Consider the following 10385-nt stretch of genomic DNA (forward strand, 5'->3'; position numbering starts at 1 on the left):
AGTCACAGCAACCGTGTGGGGGGTTTCCAAGGAGCAGCTGGTGAGTATGAACCGCCCATCTCATGGTTCAAACTGACGTAGCTGTCCAGTGCTTTATCCCACAGCGCCACACCAGGACGCCAGGTCAGAAATGGAGAGGTCCTCCTGGCAGCAGGCCAACTGCTTATTTTGTGGCTGTGACTGACCTGTGACTAATGCTAGGTCCAGGGGAGGACACTGCCCTGTGCCTATCTGTCCTCTGTTTTCTGGTACATGTCCCAAGAGGAAGGCTCTCATTTTCTCACAAGGTCTTAGAAACTGGGTAAGCACTGCCCTGCTAACCTTTTCTTTGTCTGGACCCCCAATGCTGAGGGGTACTCCACAACTGGGGTTTCTGTGTCCCTGCCCACCCCTCCTTATACAACAAGACCTTAAGTCAGCCAGCTTTTGCACCTCCTCAATTGCTTGCCATATTGTGGCAATTTTCCTGAGAGGCTTCCTATTTCTTCACCTAATTAAGCCTCGGAGGGCCAGTCTTCTAGTCCCTGACACATTGAATGCCTGGGTATAAAGTTTTACTCAAAAGTGACTAATTTCAGTAGAGCCATGCATTTAGATGATTTGATAGAATTTCCAGTTGCCTCCTCAACTTTTGACAGGAAGGCCTACCTTCATGGATGGGGAAGGTGGGATTGGAGCAGGGCTGGACTGGAGGAGAGATACAGGCTGCTGCTCAGAAAGTGACCACCACTGAGGGACCATGTAGGGGCCATGGGTCCATCCAAGCCCTGTCATTTGCAATATTTATGTAATACTCTAAACAAATCTACATTCTTGTTCTCATTTTGCATAAAATTCAGGACCCATGTGGTTTAGACATTGGACCAGATGAAAGAGTTCGTTTTCAGACTCACTTTTGAAGGATTCCAGAAGCCATGGTGAGGAGGGTGAGAGACAACAGACTGGAAGAGGCGATGCTGGGGGGAGGAAGTGGCCTCCAGAAAGGCTCACCTTTCACCTGCTATCTACCCTGGCTGCTCACGTGTAGCCCCAAGTTCTAGGCTTCTCACTGCCAGGCTGGAAGTCGGTGGAGCACCGGGATATCCGTGTTGCTTATTTGCATGTGAGACAATAGCCCTCGCCTTCCTTGTCCAGTGAGGGAGCCAGTCAGAAGCCCCCCTCACTCACACTTAGCCATCTCTCCTGTGATGTCAGATTTGCTGCTGTGCTCATCTCTACCAACATTTCCCATAACTCCCAGGATATCTAGACGTTCACCTCAAACCCTAACCCTGCTTCTACTAAATTAGATCTGTGTTGTTGTTGTTAAGTGCTGTCGAGTCAGTTCCGACCCATAGCTACCCTTAACAGGGTTTCTGAGAAGCATCTGGTGAGCTTGAACTGACGGCCTTGCAGTTCAAATGGCTTTGCAGTCTGCCGCATTAACCCACAGCGCTACACCAGGACTCCAAATTACATATGGGGCATATATAATTTATGACAATAATTGTATTGTTAGGTTTTGGCAAAGCACGAAGATATACCACACAGATCTTCATTAAGAACGCCCATGAGGAGAGTGGTGAGCTAAGAGTCTTCATTTCCTTCTGGGTCCTCTTTGGGCTTTGAGACAAGGTCATGCTATTCTTGGATTGCCTTCAAATGAGAGCAAGAATGAATGAGTAGGAGGTTCAGGGCAGTTACATCAAGAAAAAGTTACAATCTCTTGCCAGATGTCTTGAACTGAGCTACTTTTCAGATCAAGAACCAGTTGGTTGAAGAGATTGCTGGGTCCCCTGGACATTCACCCTGCAGTCCTGAGGAACGCTTCGCTCTTTGACTTGAGTAATTGAACAAGAGAAGATGACTGCACCCCAGCATTTTGAGAACTATTGGACACAGGCCCAGGTTGACGTGGATTCCCAAAGTCTCATCATGACCTGTGGTTAGAGTGGACATTTATATCCAAGTCAGTACCAAATGGAATCCTGGCCGAAGTCCAGCTAACTGTAAGTCCAGCGGGTTCACAAATGTGCACTAGGGATGAATGTGCTTGGCAGTAAGCCAACCCTTCTAAGGAGTCCTTGGCCTTTGGGATAAGAGCTTTCGGAATGAGGAAAGCCATGTGCCCTGGCCAGGAGAGTAAGAGGACAAATCAGAAAGCATTTTTATACTATCATAGAAACAGTTATTAAAGACAAATATCCAAATGTGAAGCTATTTTTTGTTTAAAATAGCCACATGCAAGGTCTATACCCTCTGGAAGATGGTGTTTCCCTCCCTCTAGCCCTTCCCTGACGAATTCAGCACCTTTTGATTTATAACAGGCCAAAACAGCAGTTTTAGAATCCTCCAGAGAATCCAATTATGTTTCTTTTCCAAATTCTCTGAGTTTGGGGAACCAAAAAAAAATCTAAAGGGGCAAGATCGGGGCTTGTGGGGTGGACAGGATCTAGTTCCCCAGTGAAATTCTCCCAGGAGAGCCCTGCTACCCTCACAGACTGCGCAGGCGCATTGCCGTAATGGAAACCCCGTTCTTCCGGGACACGTTCCTCTTCCCACCAATGCAGTTTTCCGTGTTCAGTTTCAAACGCCGTCGTAGGAAGTGGCCCGGGATCATCCTGTGTTTTTGAGAAAACTCTCAGGATTACCCCTTTCAGAATCCTCCAAGTCAGTTCCCGGAACATCCTGCACTGACCATTCTGCCTTGAATTTAACTGACCCAGGAAAGCCCTTCAGAAGCTACTGTTTTGATTGGACCTTCTGCGTGTGTGTGTGTGTGTGTGTGTGTGTGTGTGTGTGTGTGTGAATGGACGCTAGTGACACTAACACAAGTATGTTACCGAGAGAACATGTCTGTGGCTGTCCACTGACTGTAGACATTCATTTTAAACATGGTTTGTTTAGAGTGAACCTCTATTCAGGCACATTTAGTGGGGGTGAGGTGTGTTATACATACTCCTGTTGTGTACTGTCGGCTCGATTCTTACTCGGCGACCTGAGAGGACAGAGTAGGCTGGAATCCTTCTGGAAGCAGATCATCAGTCTTTTTTCCCATGGAGTGGCTGGTGAGTTCCAACCACCCACCTTATACATAACAGCTGTGTGCTTACCCATTGTACCATCCTTAGCAGAGATCCTGGTGTGGTACTGTAGGATAAGCACTGGACTTCTAACCACAAAGCTGCCAGTTCGCACCCACCAGCTGCTCCTTGGAATACCCTATACGAGTCTCCTTACATCAGAACCAACCCAAGGGCACCTAACTACACAACAACAAAGGGCGCTGGTATGCTGGTTTCTAAAGATTTCCACTGAATTCTCCAGTCTGCCTCCTGATGAAGTTATATAAGTCCTATAGAGTGACTGTGTAGGACCTTAAACTCCACCAAATAATAGCCTGACTTACACGTGTGGCCGCTGATTTAGCAAATATTCTATCCCATTTGCAAAAGAGTACCAGGAACAATGCATTATGCACATGGAACAGAAAACAAATGAATAGCTTGTCCTCCAGGACTTTGTACAAGGGGCTTCCACAAGGTCCATGGAATTGATGAGGCCCCATTGCCTTCAAGTCTGTCACCCTCTACCATAAAGTAACACAAACAGTCCGGACCTTCTGGACCTTCCACAGAACACCACACTGTCCATTACCCAATGCCATCGTTCTCATTAGACAAGGTGAGCGCTAGGAGGCCAGCCCACCATGCAACTGCATCTTGTGTTCCCACCATGGAAAGTACCGAGAGAGAATCTGCTGCACACTAGGAAGGTGTAGGATGGTGGTGAGCTAGGACTCTGAACATGTTCATTCTGTTCAGTCCCCAGATACACAGACTCAGATTCGACATTTCAACAAGACCCGCAGGTGACTTTTATGTTGACACTTAAACTGGGAATCAGGTTAAGACAGAGACTCAGTTCAAAGCCCTACTTAGAGACAACAGCGGAGCGTTGCCGTTAGATTGGAACAACATGGAATTCATTGAATGTATGAGTCATTTCGGGGATAGGTGTATTCTAACCCTCACATAGAGCCCTGATGCACTCAGCTGCAAGCTGAAAGATCAGTGGTTCAAACCCACCCACCACTCCCAGAGAGAAAGATGAGGCAGTTGACTGCTGTAAATAAAAACTTACAACCTTGGAACAAGTCTCCTCTGCCCTGTGCAGTCACTGTGAGTGATACTCTATAAAGGTAATGGTTTTCACCTTCAAACACGAAATAGTCCTCTGCTTATTCAGGTCTTCTTTTTCTCAGTAATATTTTGCAGAGTACTGAGGTCACACCAATATTTTATTAGACTTATTCTTAGGTGTTGAATTGCTTATGCCATTGTAATTGGTATAATTGCATGTTCTATGTTTTGATGTTGCTATGTTGAAGTCTTAGTGGGGTGCTGTAGGTAGGCCTGGACTGACAACCACAAGGTCTCTGATCAAACTCACCAGGTGGTCCACAGAAACCCTAGATAGGGTTGGAATGAGTAGGGACTGACTCCACGGCACTTTCCAATAACATATTGAAATTTTATTGATTTTTACATATCGATTTTTTATCCAGCGACCTTGATAAATTTACTGACTAATTATAGTATTTTATTTGTAAAACATTGAGATTTTTCTACTTACATAATCATGTAGTCTGAGAATAACGTAATTTTGTTTTTCTTTTCCAATCCTTATACTTTTGATTTATTTTTCTTATCTTATTGCACTGGCATCCTACAAGAATGAGCAAGAATAGTAATATCTCATTTTCAACCATTGGGTAGATGTCTCTATTGTTGTTGTGTTAAGTGCTGTTGAGTTGGTTCTGACTCACAGTGACCCTGTATAGGCTTTCCAAGGAGTTGGTGGTGGGTTTGAACTGCCGACCTTGTGGTTCACAGTCCAGTGCTGATCCTATAGCTCCACACCAGAAGTCCACTCTCTCTATTTTATACCATTAAGTATTGTTTTTTTCTCATCAACTGTAGAAAGTTCCTTTCTATTTCTACTTGCTGAGGCCTATTATCAGGAAACAGTAATATATTTTACAAAATGTTTATTCTTTTTCTATTAATATCATCTATCATCATGTGATTTTGTTCCTTTATTCATCCATTTTGATGGAATACATTGATTAACTTTCAAATAGTAGATACATTGTAAATATTTGGAATGATCCCCAATTCAAGTTAAAATATTGTCTATTCTACATATCATTGTAAGGTGTTCTTTAGAATTATTCTACCTTTGTTTTTCTTTAGTTAGATTGGCTTATAAGTTTTCTTTCTTATATGTATTCTCATCAGGTTTTAGTATCTAGGTAAGGCTGGCCTCATAGAATGAGTTGCAAAGTGCTCTTCCTCTATTTTCTGGAAGAGTTTGTACAAGATCATCACTACTTAGCAGTACATGAAACATTGAACAGAACTGACCATATCGTAGGCCATACATCAAACCAAATTCTTTACATGTTTGAAAGAATTGACCAGTGAAACTATCTGGGCAAATTTCTTTGTGCAAACTTTATTACATCTACTTCTACTTATCAACTACCTCATGATCTAACATTTCATATTTACAATAGTATAAAATCTACTATCTGACTATTTTGTGCACTAACCACTTACATCTTGTGGTAATAAACACAGAGGGACCAGAAGGGAGTAATGCTGTCTGTGATGGTTAAGATGCTGGGTTAATTTGGCTTACCCATAGTTCTCGATGGTTTGGCAGTTAGATAATGAGTTGTTGTTGTTGTTGTTATGTGCCATCGAGTCGGTTCCGACCCATAGCGACCCTGTATAGGGTTTCCGAGGGTGTAAATCTTTACGGGAGTAGAAAGCCTCATCTTTCTCCCGCGGAGCAGCTAGTGTGACGGTAATGTATTGATTGAGGCAATAGTCCTCTGTTTTCTGATCTGATGTGTGCTCTTCCTCCATTTTGCCAGTTTTCAGGTCATGACCTGGTCTTTGGAAAGTAGCCAAAATCAATAAATAAGGAATGCATATAATTGTGGATTCAGTTTAATAGATTGTACAGACTTTTACAAGTTTAATTTGATATTCTTTTTATACTTTTTGATATAGGTGCATGAGTCATTCTTTTTTCAATGTATCTTTTCTAATATGCGAACATATTCCTCTAAGCCTGGCTTTAACTGCCTCCGATGCGCACTGTATCATAGTTTCATTTTTACTTAAAATGGTTTTTAATTTCTTTTATAATTTCTTAGTTGTTCTTGGATTATTTAGCTATGTACTATTTAATTCTCAAACATTTGGCTTTTTTCTAGTACCTTTATTTTGCTGTATAATGGTAATACTTGAAAGTATTTGAGATTCAGTTTGTGACCCAGTGTATGGTCAGTTTTGTTAAATGTTTCATGTACTGTTAAAAAAACAAAGCGAATTTCAAAGTACTTTTATAATTGGTTAATCATGCTGTTCAAATTGATATCCTCTTAATGATTTGTTTTCATCATTTTGTTTCATCTGTTACTTAAGGCAATGTTAAAATCAGCCCAATGGTTGATGATTTTACATATTTCTGTTTTTAATTTTGCATGTTTTGCTTTAAGTATTTTGGTGGTGTGTTATGAAATACATACAAATTGAGCAGTGTTCAATATTTTTGGAAGATTTCTGCTTTGGTCTCTATGCCACGTCCATTTGGATCTCCAGAAATGTCTCGTGCATCCAGGTCTGTGTTGTCTGGAGATGGCCACACCGGGGACTTTTGATGGGGGCTTTCACTTTCAGCTCTTTCATGTCATATTTGTTTGATTTTTAAGTCAGTTTAAGAAATTTTGTCTTTTAATGTAAGTACTTAGTGCAGTACTTTAAATATAATTACTCACATTCTTCATATGGGAGGCCTGATATGGCGATGTAGGATAAGCACTGGACTGCTAAACACCAGGTCAGCAGTTCACATCTACCAGCCGCTTCTCAGAAACGCTCTACAGGATTGCTATAAATCAGAACCAATTCAATGGCATGAGCAGCATTCTTCATATATTTTCAATTGTTATTATTCTATGTAGTCAATGGGCACTTAAATTCACCCACATATTTAGGTCTTCCATAGCTCTTATTTCTTGCATATTTCCATCTGAGATAATTGTGCATCTGAAGGTAATCAATTGTTTTGGTTTTGGTCTTTTTGAAAATGTCTTAATTTTTCTTCATTTTGTTTTCTTTTTTTTTTTAAATTACCAACTCCCCTGCTTTTGTTACAAAACTTCTACCTTTACAATTGTAAGAGTCGCAATTAGTCATGATAAGGATTATTCACTATTGAATCATACGGATCTTATCCCATCTCATTTAGACAAGATAGAAACTATTCAGTGGGGACTCTTTCTCCAATCCCCCCTACTCTTAAACTAAACTCCCTCTTGAAACCTTGTAAGCCAGTCACTTCGTGCCTTTATCACACCCTCATTTTAGGTAGTCAATGTCTAAGTTGCCCATCCCTATCTACCCTGTGTACAGAGGGGATAGCATTGATACTTGATATGAAGACTCCTTCCCTCTCTGTTGGTATTTAGAGTTACTTCCGCCATGAGTATAGGTCAGGTTCATCAAATTGTAGCAATTTACCCTTGTTTCCTTTATCAAAAAATTTTTTGTTATCTTCCTCTAGTCGAGTTCTGATTATCTAGTCATCAATGCTAGGTCAAATGGGTACTGTCTGCAAGTTTGGGTGTTCTTGTGCATCTCCCCTCACTTCATATCAACTGGATGATTCACTCACAGCTCTAGCCCTCTGTGGCTATGTCCTTGTCCATGGGCTCAAGTGTCCCCAGGTCTCACCACACTTTGGACCAACCAGCCCTTCCTCTTCTCTCTCTCACTCCAGGTCTATGGAATGTGGTTGAACTCAGCCCATTTCTTCATTGCTGCCTTTCTCCCTCTTCCACTCACCCATAGACCAATGTGGTCGCCAGCAAGGTTACATACCTGTTTATGTGTTCCCTTTGAGTTTCAATCTTAGAGGGGAGTTTGTCCTGAAAGAACTTTATTGCTTGCCTTGATGTCTTCCTGGCGAACAGCTTACTTATTCTTGTAGTAGCCAATCATGCTGACATTTTTGTTTTGGGTTTTTCCTGATGATCTTTCTTTGAAGATGTATCTTCTGCTGCTCTAGCTGTTCCAGGCTGGTCTGCTTGTCCTTGCTAGTGCAAATGTCCCACCTTATAAGGTACTGGATGGGACTCAGGATTCCACCTAAGGTCCTATACTCTGCAAAGGCTTTGTAAGAGGCTTATTTCACTGGGCAAGTTCTAGAACCCTTTTTAAGTATTCCAATCAGTTATAGGCTGAAGACGGGCTTACAAGTTTTCTGTAATAATGTTTCCCAACAGTCCTTTCTATTCCAAACAAGTGTCAATTTTACAATCATAGGCAAAGGGATTTTTCTTCATTTTTAAAGGATCTTTTTTGTAGATATAGAAATTTAGATTGGCAATTAGATTCAGTTATATTCAACAGGATTTACCTGGGACTTCAAAGTTATCCCAAACTTGTGTTTACTAAGTATTTCCACTTTTAGAAAATAATTAAAATGTAGATCCAGAAGTACATACAAAGAATAACAAAGCAATGTGTGTTAGAAACAGCACAGCCACAACACTCCTTACAATTGAGGACGGTAAGACTTCAGCGCATTATTTCGGAGTGACCAGTCCCTAGAGAAGGACATCCTGCTTTGCAAAGTGGTTGTTGTTGAGTAAAGTTGAGTTGGTTCCGACTCATAGCGACCCTGTTTAGGGTTTCCAAGGAGCAATTCATGAGTTTGAACCACCAATTTAAACTGGCCTTGTAGTTCAAACTGACCTTATAGTATAAACTGACCATGTGGTACAGTGTTTTATCCTTCAGCACCACACCAGGGTCACTGAAAAAGAAAAAGACCCTCAATAACATGGATTTACCCAGTGGCTGGGACAATGGGCTGAACATGGGAATGATTATAAGGACGGCAGAAGGTCAGTCAGTGTTTGGGTCTGTCGTACACAGAGTCTCTATGAGTCAGAGCTGACATCACAACATGCAACACCAACAACAACGACACACAAAGACATGCATGGCATTGTTAGTCATAATAGGAAAATTGGAAGTGAGCATAAAATCCAACATTAGGGCAATGGTTAACAAAAGAATGGGGAAATTGTACAATGCAATACTGTGAAAACATTAAAAAGAGTGTTCAGATTAATTTCTGGTGAGGAAAAAGTATTTACATTATGATAGGAGATGGAAAAAGTATACAAAGTTTGATAAAGGATATGACTTTTAACAAAGCTATATAAATAAAAGATATTCCTGAAAGAAAATGTTTAGCTCCCTTCACAATGTTTAGCTATAGGCAATAGGGTTATGGGTGGCTAATTTTCTGCAATTGGAATAAATTATTTCCTTATGTGATTCACTTTTTGATTGTATTTCCATTTAAAATTATAAGTGGAGTAAGTGGGAAAAATATAGCTCAGGAAGAGAACATTTAATTTAAGGAATTTAAGTTGTCATAATTATCTTCCATACACACAGAATATTCTATGAAAGGAAAACATGGAAATATACCAAAGAGACCTATTTACATGGTCATAAATTGTTCAAAACTCAAATCACTGAGAAAAATCTGCCTTAGACAAGGTATCATAAACACCTGATCTCCCAAACATAAATCTTTGCACAGGATTTGTGTCCCACACACATTTCATCTGGAGTTATAAAGGATAGCACCTACAGTCCTTCATATACAATCCTGGTTACTTCCTAAATCTCATTAAGGGTGATAATAAAGCTTACCCAACAGGAATTAATTTTATGTTAATCATCTGTCAGTGAAGCTCCAGCTGCCTATAAGAGCAAAGGTTTTCTAAATTAGTTGCTTCCGTATTTAGGGAAGGTGTGGGATGGGCCAGAAGCAAAGACATCATTGGAGCTTGCATATGGTTTTAGGCTTGTTAATTAGCCCAGCAATCTCATGTTATCATTTCTTCAGAAGAAAGTTTGGGACTAAACGGTCGACCCAGCTGGTTAACACTGGGCTCGTCAGATGATTGGAAAGGTCAAGAAAACATTGTCGAATCTACCTCCCAAAGCTGAAATTATTGTCACAAAAATTTCTAAGCAATATAACTACATGAATCGTCCTTCAATATTGATGGGGAAATCTTGCTTATTAGTGAGGACTACGAGTCAGCTTCTAAATGAGATGGGCATGTCTATGCTTCATATTGGGGTCTGATTCCCACAAGGGTGTCTGGATATAAGATAGACAGGGCAGGGGTAGTTCGGCAGATGCAGTGGATAGTCAAGATTTAGGAGGAGCACAGAAACCGGAAATGCAGTTTGACTGAGTCCATGGAAATTTATTTCATTTGCTCACATTGTTGTTGTTATTAA

Source organism: Chrysochloris asiatica, unplaced genomic scaffold (genome assembly GCF_000296735.1).
Source record: "Chrysochloris asiatica unplaced genomic scaffold, ChrAsi1.0 scaffold00148, whole genome shotgun sequence".
Lineage (NCBI taxonomy): Eukaryota > Metazoa > Chordata > Mammalia > Afrosoricida > Chrysochloridae > Chrysochloris > Chrysochloris asiatica.